The 15,686-nt window shown below is 39.1% G+C and overlaps 1 long non-coding RNA gene across 3 annotated transcripts in view; it reads left to right on the top strand.

Moving 5' to 3' along the window:
- LOC141929918 (uncharacterized) overlaps positions 1 to 15,686 on the top strand; it is a 75,150-nt gene that overhangs the window by 49,627 nt on the left and 9,837 nt on the right. The window contains exons 1-2 of one of the 3 annotated variants that reach the window (XR_012625147.1): positions 8,778 to 8,942; positions 13,318 to 13,602. The exons of 1 other annotated variant lie outside the window; for it this stretch is intronic. This is a non-coding gene — a long non-coding RNA (uncharacterized LOC141929918). Of the gene's footprint in view, positions 1 to 8,777; positions 8,943 to 13,317; positions 13,603 to 15,686 lie in introns of those variants that run through there. One more of the 3 variants, XR_012625149.1, reaches the window with a different exon arrangement.

Genomic DNA, 15,686 nt, shown 5'->3' with positions numbered 1-15,686 from the left:
CTGATTATCGTCTGCCCGTCAGTCCTGCACAGGCGCTGGCTGTCTGTTCTGCTTCTCCTGCAGGCCAATACCTAGGGCTTGCCCCGGTAATGAACCAGAAGCCTGGTGCTGAAAGTGGAGCAAATAGTGTTCCCAGTATGGCATTAGGAAGGAATTGCAGTATTCCATTGTTTGTGTTGGCTCCCATTGAAACCCAACAAGAGAATGTCCTTCATCACCCACTGAACTGGTATGTTTTTGAGGAAAATCCTGTTATATAATGACAAGATTGGTGGCAGCAGTTTCACACAGCTGATGAAAAGAAAACCAAAAAAGTATGAAATATGTTGTTTGTGATAAAACTCTTTGTACATTCTGTGTGGCAAATTTCTAGTGTGTTGCAAGAAATTTCAAAACTAAAGTAATCCCCAAAAATAAATTAAAACAAGCCCAAACTGCCCCAGACTTCTTTTAGATAGAGAATCTTGAAAATAAGCTCACATGGAGGCCTTTTTCTCCAAAACACCATAACCTTGTCAAAATCTGTGGAGTTATCTCAACTTTCACCAGTGAAAAACCAGGCCTGAGGGTTCTGTCTAGAGATTTGCAGCTAAAAGATGAGAGTAAAACTGAGGAAAAAAATGTATATTCCCCTTTCGGGTTTAGAATGAGAACTGAGTTTAACATAATTTCCAAATGATTGATCCCAAGCAGTAGGTTAGGAGGGGGATGTTTTAAGCAATATCATCCCTTCCTTTCCCTTGTATTTCTTTATAAATAACATATTACCTATATTAAGGTAAACTGAATCTATTAGACAATTACCTAAGGGGATTGCAAAACTAGGGTCTGCATTATAAGGCAAGTGAAGTTATGACAGCTGTGACCCCAGAGGAATCAAGGCTGAATAAAGACTGTCTCCATTGCAGACAAATGATGATAAAGTGATCCTTTTAGCCAACAGTCAATGGAACCTGACAAGGCCAAACCTCCAACTAATGAACAGCCCAACCTTTGCTACCAGGGAGATGTACTGAAACTTTAATCTCAATAAGCATCAAAATACATTTGCCCAAACATTTTTAACAAAAGAGTGGCACGTATCATTAAATGGCCGCGAAGTTAGATGAGTGAGGAGAAAAATAGGAGGGTGGGGGTGTATGTTCTTACTGTATCACAGGTGCACAAAATTGCCTTGATAGAACAATATCTTATTTTTCTTCTAAAATTGAATTTCAGATGGTACCTACGTCACGCAGACCTAATAATACAGAAAGCAATTGTCTCAATGATTCCTATTAAATCTGTGCATTTCCAGATCCTTATAGAGTAATGTCAGTTACAGAACAATGTCAGGCTGACGGACGCAGCACAGCGTTAAAGAAAAAAAATCATGCACACAATAGGCCAGCTGCACATTAATAAATATGTAATGTTTGATTAAAAATATGGATCGTATTTTTCCCCCCAATTGCTGACTACCCCTAAGGCAGAAGATGTGATCTGGCTCCCACTGATGGGTTTATTTCTTGCTTGCTTTGAAAATACAAACTAAAATGTTTTCCTGTCCCAGCTGTTTCCCATTGTTCATGTTTATCAGCTCAAAGGGTGAACGGAGGAATAAAAAATACGCTCGCATTTCAAATGTGCCAGTCAGTCAATCTATTGTTAAAAGAAGAAAGCCTAATTGTCTGTGCTGGCAAACTTCTTTTTGGTGAATGTCCAGTTTTTAAGAAAAGCTATTCAGCTGTGCCATTTGTTTAATACATGCATAAAAAAGCACATAAAATCACAAGTTTTCTGTGGGATGGGATGGGGGTGGGGAAAATCACATCTATAAGTTATAGCCTTGAAACACTCAAGTGATGGCCTAAGTAATAGTCCATGGATTACTTTTTTTGGTTCTTCGTTGGTCTGAATAAGTAACTAGAAGGAATTTCCATGGAATAAGAGCTAATGATGTCCTAAAACTGAAATTGGCCTCCTTCTCTAAATCTCACTTAACTTCGCATCTTTGAGAAGCAGCACTCCTCTCAAGTTACTTCATCAGTGCAGTGGTTAAAGTTTTTTCCAGTTATATGCACAGGAGTTTTGTGGTTTTATTTAAGCTACTACTATTCTTCATTTCTTCCCAAAATCTAGTCCTTCAGACCCTCATCCTAACAAAAAATGGGAATCAGGATGGGGAGGGAGCAGGAACTACTTTACTGCATAGGAGAATCTTCTGTTTGTTTCCAACTCTTGCAATAATTATGCAGCTCTATCCTGTCTTTGACTTGCTCTCCAGCTCGTGCTGGCAATGCTACTCTTCCAGCTTTCAAATCAAACTCAGCTAATCAGAACTGACACTCATTTTACACTATGCAAATGAGCAAAAATTTAAATCACAGACTACTATATTGACCAGGACTGTGTTAGTCCATCTTTCTGTGACTAGCACTGTTTTTCTTTGAAAGCTTTTTGAGGAAAGTGTCATCTTTAGTTCCTCAGTTGTACAGCACCAAGCACAAAGCATTCTTACAGTCTGAAAAATAAAAAATAATCATCAATATAACAAATGACTGTGATGCTTTGCTAGGGGCTTCTCTGCTTTGCTAGGCTTTTCTTCTTTTTGATTGGGGAAGAAACAAGTAAGTGGCATTATCATCCAGCTATCACCCCCTTGTGACACTAAGATGAGATGTCACTCTCAGCAAATTGTACAGATATTTCTTACATGAGGAGTTCAATAACTCCTCGTGACATCTAAATTACCATTCCTGGGTGTCTAGGGTAACACCTCACAGAAATGAATAAGGCAATAAGGTAATCGTCCCAAGTGCTCTCTGCAGATCGAAGTAGCTGCTTTGGTCACCCTGAGCTCATGTTTCCCTGGAAGTTTGAGAGCCAAATGCTGCCTGAAATTGGAAGCTGGGAGTCTAGGGATGAGCTACCTCTATACAATAAGCTGAGGGCTTGGGGTTTTCTAAGTCTGCCTTTACTAAGAGTTACTGGTGTATATGAAGATATTTCACACTGCAAAACACAATGAACTGGCTCCATAAAGAGTCAGTTCACAGGTGATCAAGGCTAAACAGTACTTGGAATACAGTACTAAACCAGCCTTTAGTTATTTACAAACTTGGTCTTGGTCCTGCATTTGGATGTTTGTGAGTCTGTCTATGAACTGCCATGAATGTGTCCATGGCCTACAGCTGCACCTCGCTCTTCGTCTTTCAGTGTCTCTGACCTCTGTGCATATACGCTGGCAGACTTGTGACGGACATTTGCCTTGGTATCCCTGGCAAGGATTGTAACACAATTTTGTGGACCAGCAGTGGTCTGTGGAACACCATCTGAGAATCATATTGTTGAAATATTGCTTCTATAATTGTTAAACCTACATGTCATGCTAAAAATCCATTGATGTACATTTTCCTGCACAGCAGATGATATTTCATGCCTTATTTTTTGCTTTCTGTTTGCTGAGCCATAGCTTATATATGCTGAATATATAACTGTCAAGTCAATACAAAAACCAAGCCATCATTTCCAAATGACCTATATTGAGGAACTTGAATGGTTATGGGGAAAATATTAAAAATAAATACAAGACTTTAACAGCAGTAGGTACATTTACATTACTTTTTTCTGTTGTATTTTTTACAGTCTGAGCAGTATGTGCAGTTGTCTTCTTTTCTAGAAAGTGTCTTCCCAGTCTCTCCAATGATGCTCAGCATATATGATAAACTCTGCCCCTTTTCAGCAAGTGGTGCAAGGCAGTTCTGGCTGTGTATTGGTGAGATCAAGCCCCCCTCATTGCCAGCCATTTCAGAAACTTCACTATTAATTTATTGATTTTGAAGAATAAAAATTATACAGATGCATTCCAGAGAAGGTAAGCCAAACAGGAGAACAGGAAAAAAAAAAAAAATTAATATGCAGCAGGTGGAAGGGAAGCAGTCAGGGAAAAAGGACATGTGTCTGAACTGTAGCTATTTATTTGGAGGATTTTTGTGTTGCCTTAGGGACTTCTTAGGCAAAATACAAGCTACACAACTGCAGACAGGCAGGCATCAGGTGAAGGGCCCCTCCAGGGGGAAGTTTGGTGGCCAGAGAAGCAAACGGACATGCTGGGAAGGGGGGCGAGAGGAGCCTGCAAACCCTCTTGAGGGAACACAAGGTCTCCTTAGCTCTCCAGGAACCCCAGTGTTGGAGCTGCTGTAAGCTGTTCAGTCTCTTTCTGTTTCTAAAAATTATGGAGAACTCTGTTCTCTTCTATAAAGTATTCAAACTGCTACAGCTGGACAACATGCAGCAGTGAAGTCTGTATATGTTTAAGGCAATTTCTATAAACCCATTATTAATATTCTGTACCTTCATTATTAAATTGTAACAGACTTCTCCATTAAGGATGAAAAAAATTTTGGCTTAAATTCAGTAACTGACAAACTGCTTAGAAGGTTTCAGTTAGTAGATTATGAGCTGTTCATCAAATCAAATCTACCAGATTTGGGCAGATTTTGCAATTTTTTAAATTTTCTCCAGAAAAGAAACTGAATTTAAGAAACAGCCTACAGTGCTATGACTCTGAATTGACATTTAGGGCCTGATCCAGTATTTGCTTACTAGGATTTCTCTGCAATGATATGGTAATGTAACATTAATGGAATTTCTTAAGATCTGATAAAGTGCCAAGCAATTGCTCTCCTGAAAACATTAACTCATAATTATACTGATTTACAGTAACTAAAACTCCAGATGTTGCTGGCTGGTGATATTCCAGCAACAGAGATCCAGGACAGATCTCCACTGTTCTGTGATCTGTGTAATCATTTTCCCCAAACAGTACAGACATAAAATAAGAAGAGATCAAAATGGAGCAGAGCTTTCCGTGTATGCTCAGGCCTAGTTCAGAGCAGTAGCAAATTGTGTCTCATGTAAGTATTAGTCAATACCATATATGTGAACATGACTTCGTAAAACCAAGAGACCTCCTATTTAGTCATCTGGAACAGCAGGTCAACAAGCATAGCAAGTGTTGGAAATTGCCACTTCTCAAGTGCCATTCTGACATATGTACTCTAGACACAAAAGAAAACGGTATGCCTAAATCACAGTTCACTTCAGAATTTTCTGACCTTCCAAAATGTAGAGGAATTTGTAAAATTATGGTTAGTAATTGTTACTATTTATTAAGTAGTTGTTAGCTATTTTTAAGACTTTACTTTTCCAAAACTGTTCCACAAGTTAACGTCCAACTCCTACTAGAAGCAAGCTAGAGTAATCCCCACCTGAATAACTGCCACCTTATTTCAGCCAGACACCAGATTTTTTCCAGAAGAGGAAAAAAGATCTCTTTCAGCAGATCCTTCCCTGGTTTAAAAGAATATTTCTTCACAATAGTTTTTCCTTTAATTTTTTGTAAAAAAGGTAATTTTCTCAGTATGAAGCTCTTTGTTCTTTGTCCTTTGGGAGACAGAATAATTGGCAAGACTTGGCAGAATTAGTGATATTACTGAACTTGTAATTGTCTAATATCTTAGTGTCCTAGATGGAAAGTCAATACATTATGATGTCCCCCAAGCCAAATTAATATTATAATGTTAAATGTGGTGGTTTGAAACTGAAATGCCTGTTTGAAATCCTGCATATCCTACATCTAGTGATTCAGAAGCTAGTAGCACAGGGAAGTTGGGTGCTTCATTTCCCAAGATAAATCTGTCTTTTCCTGGCTATTTTCTGTTTTCACTCTGTCAGACCTTGTGGCAAAAATTTCTGCTGTGACTGATTTTCCTTCAGTGGCCCAGAGCTTTTCCAAGAATTCTGAAGGAGACAATGAAAGGTAATGTATTGGTGAACAGATCACATTCAATACACCTTTTTTAAAATTGTATTTAGCACTTTCCTTTGTATGATAAACTTCTTTCAAAAGTAGTGCTCAGTACAGAATGGGGTATTGGGCTGGAGTGTTCAGGCATTATTTTATTACCATGAATATTGTTATGCCCTGCATCTAATGTCCTCTCCATGACAGTGTCAATGTTATCCACTGTACAACAATTACACACAATGGAGTTTACACTCTGGAGCAAAACTATGGACTGGACTGTAATGTATTATAAATAAAACACTGTCACATTTTTTTTAAATTTAAAATATGAAGTGCATTGTAGCAGGAGATTGTAAAAATTAATTAGCACTAACTCAGCACTCTTTGAAATCAAGAAATCTGTTTTCCTATAGGTCTGTGTCATTCCTGGTTTGGAAGACAGATTCATAGACTTTTATAAAATGCAGCAAATGAAGCCCATGTTGTGCTTTATATCATTTTCCTACTACCATCAGAAAGAACAGGTTTCTTACAGGCTGTGTGGACCATCTGTTACATACAAAATGCACTTAGGGCTAAAAAATCAGTCTTTTCATTGCCTTTATGGTATTTTCCTTGTAGAAGCCATGCACTATTTTGTTTTATGCAATATATTGTAATATCTTGCATTAATCAGAACAATTAATTTTCTCAGAAATCATGGCCACCGACCCGAAGTGATGACTTTTGACATACCATAATATGTGTTATGTATGGTTGGTGTCAAGAGTTGACTAGCTCTGCTGATAATGAGCCATACTTCTGAAGAGTCATAATCAATTATTCTTCATTTAGAAAGTCAGATCCATCAGCCTGACATCAAAATGTCATAACCCATTGATCTCACTTTGCAATCAAGGATTCTTGAGTCTTATTAATGGCATTCAGCTACGCCAGTTACATCAGCAATCCTAGTTATCATTTTAGTGGTATCATTTAAAACACTGAAGTTAGTGGCTAAATCCATACATCCTTTTCATAATCCTTATTAATAGTTTCCATTCATTCTAGCATAGTTGTTTTAAAGCTTCAAACAATCTTAAATCCAACATGATCTATGTATAAAAATAAATAAGACAAAACACCTGTGAGTCAGAAAGAGCTGAGCGGATTGGATTCCTTTCTGGGGGTTATTCTACCTCTGCTCTCACAGTTGGTGATGTCAACACAGTCTTTTAAAGAAGTTACTTCCTGCTATCTCACTGCTGCCCATCTGTTATTCCTGTATCTCCCGATGACATGTCACCAGTGGTAGTGACAATTTCTTATCCACTGCTGTCAGAAAAAGAATAGCTTAGGAGCTTGGAAACAAATTTCAAACTAAAAGTTGCTTTGAAGTTTGATCTGCTATTCAGTGAAGCACAGTGTAGAAGAAATAGTAAACATGTCAAGATAAAGGGAGTGAGAATGGTGGAGTATGAGAGAGATGAGCTGTATTTGCATACATATCCAGTGGGCCTTTTAGGTACAGATACTTAAGCGATGCATAGCCCTGTTGCTGTGTGGGATTTTAATCTGTGCTTTAAGATTAAGGAACATACATTGTTTTACTGAAGTAACTGTTGAAGACAGAGTCTAATTTTTTGCTTAGTGGGACGTTTTTTGCGGTACAGGATTTTACAGCAATATTGTTGCAATACCTAGGAACAGTCAGGACTCCTCTCTTAATGTTAAAAGGTTTTGTTCCCATTTTCAATTTAAACTTTACAGAAAGTAAATTACAATATGACTATTTAAAGTGACTCTGAGAAAAAAATGTTAACACCAGAACACTATGCAGCAATGTCTGATTTTTTTCAAACACATATTTTTTAATAAAGTCAAACATCCCCATGTAAGATTTCATGTTTGATAAGCAGTACTTTCCTAGTAGGAAAGCATCCAAATAATTTTTTTTTGCCTGGTCTAATAATTGCAAATTAACTGGGATAGGCAAACAATAGTTTGCCAAGTCCTATGAGCCCACTCTTGCCAAGCCAGCTCCCTGCAAGCCTCTCCCTCACAGCAACAAGTTTGTGGAATCAGGCCCTTTGTTTGGATCAATGCTCATCCCTTCAGGCAGAGCTAATTGGCTAATTCAATCACACTGGCTATTTAATTAATAAGGAAGCCCAAAATTCCACATGAGATGAAAGGATGAAGAGCCCAGGAATGACCCTTGGTAATAATAAAAGATAATTACAACCAAGAATTGCATTATTCAGACTTTGTTATTGACATGATAAGCACTGCCATATGCCATGCAAGCTGTGATATGCACCCTAGTGATCGTAGGTATAACAAAAGATCTTAGGTATAACTGCTTGCTGTATTTCAATGCAAATGTGACTTCACATGAAGAACTAAACACTATATATAAAACTAGAAAAAAGGAAACTTCACAGCAGTAATGATGGGAAAGTAGTTGGGCCACTTTGTTGCCTGTGTTCAGGTAAAGCAGTAATACTTGTAAGACCACAGGTTTGTTTTTCTGTATGGAAAGAACCAGGGATGTGTATTACCAGATCTGGCTCCAGGAAAAGCCCAGTCTAGCAACTCAGCTCCTGAGTGAGGGCATCAGGGAGCTGCATGGGAAAAAAAAAAAAAAAAAAAAAAAAAAAAAATTATTATGTTTACTAGCAAAAATAGATTTATGAAAAAGTGCTGTGTTTTCTTGCAGAAACAAGTGAGAAACTGCTGGGAAAGGGATGGGGAAATTTTAAAGGCAAATTCCCAAAATGTCAAACAGAAGTTTCCGCAAGAATTAAAAATTTCCACATAAATGTTGGAATTTTTATTTACATACTTTGCCCTGTGTAAATATTTTATTTACACAAGGCAAAGTGTCTGCTGATCCCAGTGAAGCAATATGTAGGGGTTGCCCGAAAGACACTGGGCATGAAGAAAAATAACAAGGCTAGGTCATCTGGGACACCACTTTCCTTACAAATCTTTATTGTGTGCTAGTTCTGAAAGACCACCAAGCTCCTGGGAGCTCGAATTAGAAAACTGAGATCCGGGCTTAATTTTTGGCTCTGACTTTCACTCCTTGTGGACCTGGGACATGCTGCATGTAGCAGCAGGTCCAGTTCTTTCTGCCGTGCTTTATCTCTTCAGACTGTACGTTCCTAAGGTAGGGACCATCTCTTCATCTGGGTATAGCACAGAAAGTCCCCAATCTCATTATGGTTTCTTAGACAAAATGAAAAGTTTTATAAAATTTTCCCCAATTCCTAAAGAGTTCCTGAGTTTTATTGCTCATTAAAGTCTGAATCTAAGAAGCCAATGTATTTGATTTGTAATGAATGTAACCCTTCAGTAAGATCACAGCTGTAATGTTGCAGAATCAGTCATGTAAAGAATAGTCCCTGCAAGAAAACCTGCCTTCTCTTTTTTCTCTTTAACCTCAATAGAGCAGTTCTTTTGTTAATTACAGTTACTGCACACTGTGATATTGAAGTGCTCTGTTCTCAAACATATTCTTATTTATTTTAGTCCTTTTTTTCCCAGGTAATGAAATGTCAGAACCCTACTTTTTCTGGTTTTGTAGTATGTTGATCAAAGTGACCTTTGCTTTGCGGCAGACACAAATCAATATAGCGCTCTGCAGTATTTGACAGATAAAGGTGCAACATATAATAAATGGCAATCACTGACGAGGCGAGCAAGAAAATACCTGCCAACTTCAGTTCATACCGGCAATTTTCAGACAATGCCACATGTTATGTTCAAAGTAAAATTCATTCGTCCATCTAATAACAGAGATGGGGGATATTAAAGGACTCAGTTTTGTTAAAGAAATGTTTCATCTCACGGTAATAATTCAGAGTCCAGTCAGGGTCTACAGTGGTTGGTTGCAAGTAAAGTTATTACATTTTGAAGACAGGTTAGAAGAGCAATTTTCCTTGCCATAAAGGAAAGGGGGGGGGGGGGGGCAGCGGGGAGGGAGGGGAACAGGGCAGGAGGACTTTTACTCAAGAAATGAAGTAGTAATTATATACACACATGCAAACACCATCTCTCCTTTTTTCTCACACATACACAGACACACACACAAATTGCCTTAATATCCTAAAGTGGCTCTCCAGTATAGTGTTTCACAGCTGATGGTTTGATTTTCTCATATTCTTCCAGACCTGCTGAGAAGTTATACACAAATGTAGCTGGTTTCTATTTAAATGCTTAATTGCAAGTAGTATCTGCAAAGTATCTGCCAGAGACTTGAAGTCAAGTGGCAGCTTCAGCCCACTGTAAATGAAGTCTGTGTGTGTTAGGGTAAATTTCTCTTTCACTATGGCTTGTCTTATTCTCAGTAACACAAACAGCTTAATGTAAGAGTCTAGCCCAAACAGAAAGCAAAGCTGGATTTACCCACTGTGATGAGTCCTACTCAACCGTATCAGAAGTGGTGGCTGAGCAGCCACTTTTCACAGCATAAACACAGGCAGGCCAGCTCTCAAAGCAGACCCATGGCGAAGCATGAGGGAAGCTGATCTGTGTGAACCAAAACATTTCCCACCATGGGAGAGCGAATGTGGGACCAAGGTTTGCCTGTAGCCTCTGCCTGCAGCCTCTATAAGAGGAGCAGCAGAGATCCAGGCACCCTGTCCATGGAGTGGAGTTCTGGGTGCTTCATATGAAGGGTCTAATCCTGCCAGATGACCTCTAGTTAGATTTCTTATTTCTTAAAACATAAGTGTCTGTCCATGGAACGATGAAAAAAACCTGCTGGCAGGACCTTTTAGTGAACATTCTCTGCCTTGTTTGGGCACCTAGAAAGCATCTGTATTTTCTTCTTCTTGTAGGAGACTATTTTTATATTATGACTGAAAGGCCTTTTTATGTAGCTCATAATGTATGTAAGCTTATGACTTGCATTTGAGTACTTATTTTCACAACTACCTTTTATGAAGCTGTTGATACCCTTCAGGCAAAAAAAGGACAATTCACAACATACTGTTGCTAATGGCTGTTAAGAGCCATTTGATGTGGTTGACTGAAGACACATATCTAATTTCTGAAGCCAACACTTTAGTTCCAAAATGTTGCTCATGTACATGCAAGTGCAGTACGTACCTGCTAGTGCATCGTACCTTCCATGTGCAAAATCTAAGACTGCATAGGCTACATTAACTTTTGATTATGATTGTCAGCATATGACCATTTATTAGTACAGTTCAGGGCTAATGGTTAAATTCAGTGTTGAAGTTTATGGCTGAAAAAGAAATATAAAATCCAGCTGATGCTCCAAAAGCAGGATAGCCTCCAGTAAGAGGATGATTCACCCATTGCAAACACAGTGCTGCTTCAGCATGCCGACCAGAACACATCATTTGTATTGACATACAAAATGGAAAGTCCAGTTCTAGAGAATAAGTAAAACAACCCAAAAAATGGTAGGAATCTTTCTGAACTGCTCTAGATTTTTTTTTAACTTAGTGAACTTTTCATCTCTTATCCTACTCTTTTTCAACAGAAATACTGTATTACTTTACTTATACTCAGTCTTTTCTTCTGTGATCTGACATAAGACAGCTTGTGCTGCTCATACAACACTATACAAATGAGAATTTATCTGTCTAGTTACTGCTGTGCCATTTTTATACTATTTTCTCACCCTTTCTTTATGAAAATAGTTTACCTTTGCTCTTTTTTTGACAAAATATTGAACAGAAAACAGATGTTTTGTGTCATTTGTCTGCAATAATGCCAGACATTTTCCTAAGCTACTGAATGCATGATTAACCTTAAACTGATCCTACTTCTGTGTATCATTTTTCCTATGTCCTGTTGTATTAAACAGTACCTGTCATTACCTGCGAAGTATCATGTAGCCTAGTTCATGTTAACCCATTCTGAATTTCTCACACCCTCAAGCTTGTGCAAAACAATTATTTCTCTGATCGTTATACATTTTTCCACTCAATGTATTTGCTGCAAACCAATCACTTAATAGTGGTCTGTAAGGAACTGTTAATAGTTTCTGACCTCTCCAGCCTGGGAAATGTTGTTATGTAGTTCAGCAAAAGTTTTTCCTCATAGAACATCCTTGTTATTTGAAATGACCTGGTAGAGAAATTATTTCATACTAAGTTATCACAGTCTGGCATGTTGTCAGGTAAATGGCAGTTATGAAAACACCACATTCATTCCCCTTAAAGTTGTATGTAGTTGTTCTGCTACTGTAAAGTGTCGGTTTGGGGGAGGAGAGAGTCTCTAAACATCATAACCTTGCTGAGGGTATTGTCACCCCAACTGGCAAATGCTCAACTGTGAGCAACAGATTTATTACCTGACATAATTAATTGCCTAGATAGTGACATTTCCCATATTATAGACAATCATGAATTATGAGCCCAGCTGCTAGCCTTCTCATTCACTGAAATCGGTTGATAAATATGTTTATTCGAGGTCAGCTTGGCCTCATCCATTAGAAATATTGTTTTTCTAAACATTACATTGATTTAATTTAACTCTAATCAATTTAAAATGGTTCTGACAATTAACAAAAGCTTCGAATATGACCTTAAAGTAATAGGATTCATTAGCTATGTTTAGGATTAAACTTATCCTAATAGGGCTATTTTTCTTCTCAGGGCAGGTAGTAGGCCGACTGGTGGTCAGTCAAAATGAAATCAATTATTATAAATTATACAGTTTGGGTTGATTATGTCGTGCCTGCTAATTTGATAAATAAGGACCTCAAACAATAGAAGCCATTTATTAATAACTATCTGTATCCCAACCTGTATCACACTTTAAGTTACAGCTGCAGGATCATCTGTTACCCATGAAGTATTATATTCTCTACTGCTAGGCATATATGCTAATTAAACCCATAATTAATTGTAACAGTTATAGTTAAAGTCAAAATGCTGACAGCCTTTTTGGCCTATTATTCATGGTAATCAACTGATTCAAAAGGCAACGTAATCAACAATTCCTGCACTAGCCAGGGGATCATAATACAACTGCAGCACCAGTGACAGCTGGCACCCACAGGTCTTTGGATACAATAGGAAATCTAAACCTCTAGAACTGAAATGCTTCAGTATGAACAGTGCCTGTTGTTTTTCTGAGACAAAATACAAGCGTAAGTCGTATTTAAGAACTGAATCCCTAATGCAATGGTTAACAGAAATGCACAAGAGCCATGCTCCAGAGAGCCCGCCCTGCCTTCCCGGGGTAGCAGCAGCACTGAGGGTTTGGTACCATCGCTTAGTGTCTTCTGGTTTTAACCCCTCACCGATCCCTTCTCCACCCACAGCAGGACCATCTCAGATTAGGGATGAGAATTCTGGAGAGTCTTTTTAAATATCAAGAACAGATTTTATTTGCTCTGTTCTCACTGAACATGCGTCTGCTGAACGGTGGACAGTGCCCAAAAGGCACGTGCCCTCTCTGAGTACATTATCTGCAGAGAGGAACATTAGACTGTGCAGGGGACCTAACATTTCCTACATACATCTGGCTGAACCTGTGGGAAATTCCTTTTATTTTGTTCCCAGACACAGTGGTGAATTCCATACCCACAGCAGCCCCAAGAGGACAGGGTGGAGAGAGGAAGGAGAAGGGGAGAATCTGACCATTGTCAGCAAAGATCCACAAGTACTCTTCCAAGACTTGCTCTGAAGCAAGTGTTCCATGTGGCCACAAATTAGGGTGCCTCCAGAGTGTCCTGAGCTTTTCAGCAGGCCACCAGCAAAATTAGCAGCCACTTTTAGCAATCACACCCTGCAGCCCAGGTGAGGAGCAATGCCAGATGAGCCATCCGAACCTGTTGCATCCACCAGGTAAATGTTTCTACATGCGTCTCTACTTGCTTTCCTCCTCAATTTAAAGACAATCTAGTTATCCATCATTGCATGTGGCCTCAGATCACAATTTCTTTCTGAGTCGTTCCTTCTGTGGTCAGGTATGCTCATGGCCCATAGCAACCCTAAGCCAGCCAGTTTATACATACACAGCTTCAGATGTGCTGCTTCTTAAACAAGGTTAGCCGTAGTTTCATTACTAAGATTTACACTGTCAGTTACAGAGATGCCCATCCAATCCTATAACACAAAAATTTATGGGCATCACAGAGAAATTTTTATTGTTAAAGCCCATATACAACGTGTGCCCTTAGTGACACATTTTTAAATAAAATATATTGTACTAGTGATTTCTAATGCTTAAAATAAAATAAAATAATAATCAACTTTTAGCTGCAGTTTCCCCCTGGTTATTGAGCTGAACTTAATGACTGGCTGAAAAGTATTTGTCAACACAACAGCTGGAGAGCAACACTTTCTTGTAGCTTTATGTCACAGCATATGCCAGCCACTCAGAACATGTGATAATTCAACTGGAGCTGGTACTACAATAGCAGATGGGTTGAAGCATTGTTATTCTCACTCTAGCTCCCAGCCCTTGAGGGATCACTAAATAAAATCAAAGCAGATGGACCATTACAAGCTCATTTGTGTTCACTACAAGCACCTCAACCTCCAGTTGTGATATACTGCACCTTTGTATGAAATGACATGTATGGTAACATGACCTAATGAAAATAGCATCAGACTTGGCAAGTGAGGAATGAGGCTGGGAAATATGCACAGATCTATTTATCACTGAGTTCTTACCTTGCAGAAAGGGTTCATTTCAGCCCCCCCTCCCCCATGTTTATCATTGTATTTCTCTCCATGTTTATCATTTAATTTCCCCACATTAGTCGTTAGAACTAAAAGAGGTGGCCATTGGTTCTGGCTGTAGAAGGTCTGGCAGGTTTCCTGGCCTCTGCCAAGACAGGATGAATGCTACTAACCACAGTGCAAAACTCCTGTTCTTCACTCATTTCTACACACCGTTGATAACTATGTTCATCCAGGTGTCCCACAAGTGCCAAGGCTTTGACCACCCACTGATACCAGTATCTGTGGGGATCAGGATTTCCATGTACATTTCTCAGCCTGCTTTTTTATGATGAGGTCTTCCACAACTCTGCAGTTTTGAGCTTATGAGGGACTTGACAGGGCATAAAATCAATTGCTCCACTAAGTTCCAGAATTTTTGTCTGTGAGGTCAGAGTCAGCATCCCTGACCAAACTGTGGGTGTCCCAGGGCATGGGAGGTAATTGCTTGTGAAGGATGAACGATATTAAAACTATCAGTTGTTCGGAGTGGGATCCTTTGGGGCCTGCTGACAAAGTTAGAGTCTGTGCTGAAAAATTCCTCATGCCATCCTCAGCAGCAGAGTTGGAGGCACATCTATTGCCTGCTTAGAAAATGTTATATTCATTTAATGTCTTCTGAGTACCTTGTATAGCAATACACCACCAATGTCACCTGAAGGCTTTTGTCCCAGAGTCCCCACCCTGGCCATCGTGCTCCAGGGAGCAATGGCAAGATGAAGTATGGCAGGCAAGCTCTTGATTCATTTTATGACCACTGTGCCCTCTCCACAACCACATGGGTGCGCACACACACACACACACACACGCATGCAGTTAATGACACCTCCAAAACTAAATTCCTCTCAAATATGAGTTTTTTATATCTACATGTATCTTTTTTCTGCCTGGTTTTAAACAGCTTCTGCACACTACTGTGAAGACAGCTGCATTCAGTGCTAAATAACATATACTGTGAGCTTATTAAAGACTTCAGGATTTCTTTTTTTTCCTATCTAAACAGGAAAAATGGAAGTAGTCAGTTAGTAAGGGCGGGGGGGGGGGGGCGGGAATTAGACGCTTTTGGTTTTATCTGCATGAAAGATCCAGTATAAGACTATGTGTCTTTAGTAAAAGCTCCGTAGGTCAACTGCCGTAGGTCCCCCTCATGCCAGCTGCTGCTGGGTTTTAAAGACCCAGATAGGTGCAGCAATGAAAAGCCAAGG

This window comes from Strix aluco, chromosome 14 (genome assembly GCF_031877795.1).
Source record: "Strix aluco isolate bStrAlu1 chromosome 14, bStrAlu1.hap1, whole genome shotgun sequence".
NCBI classification, from domain to species: Eukaryota; Metazoa; Chordata; class Aves; order Strigiformes; family Strigidae; genus Strix; species Strix aluco.
The sequence above is the reverse complement of the archived record's forward strand: the minus strand, read 5'-3'. Positions and strand labels throughout refer to the sequence as shown.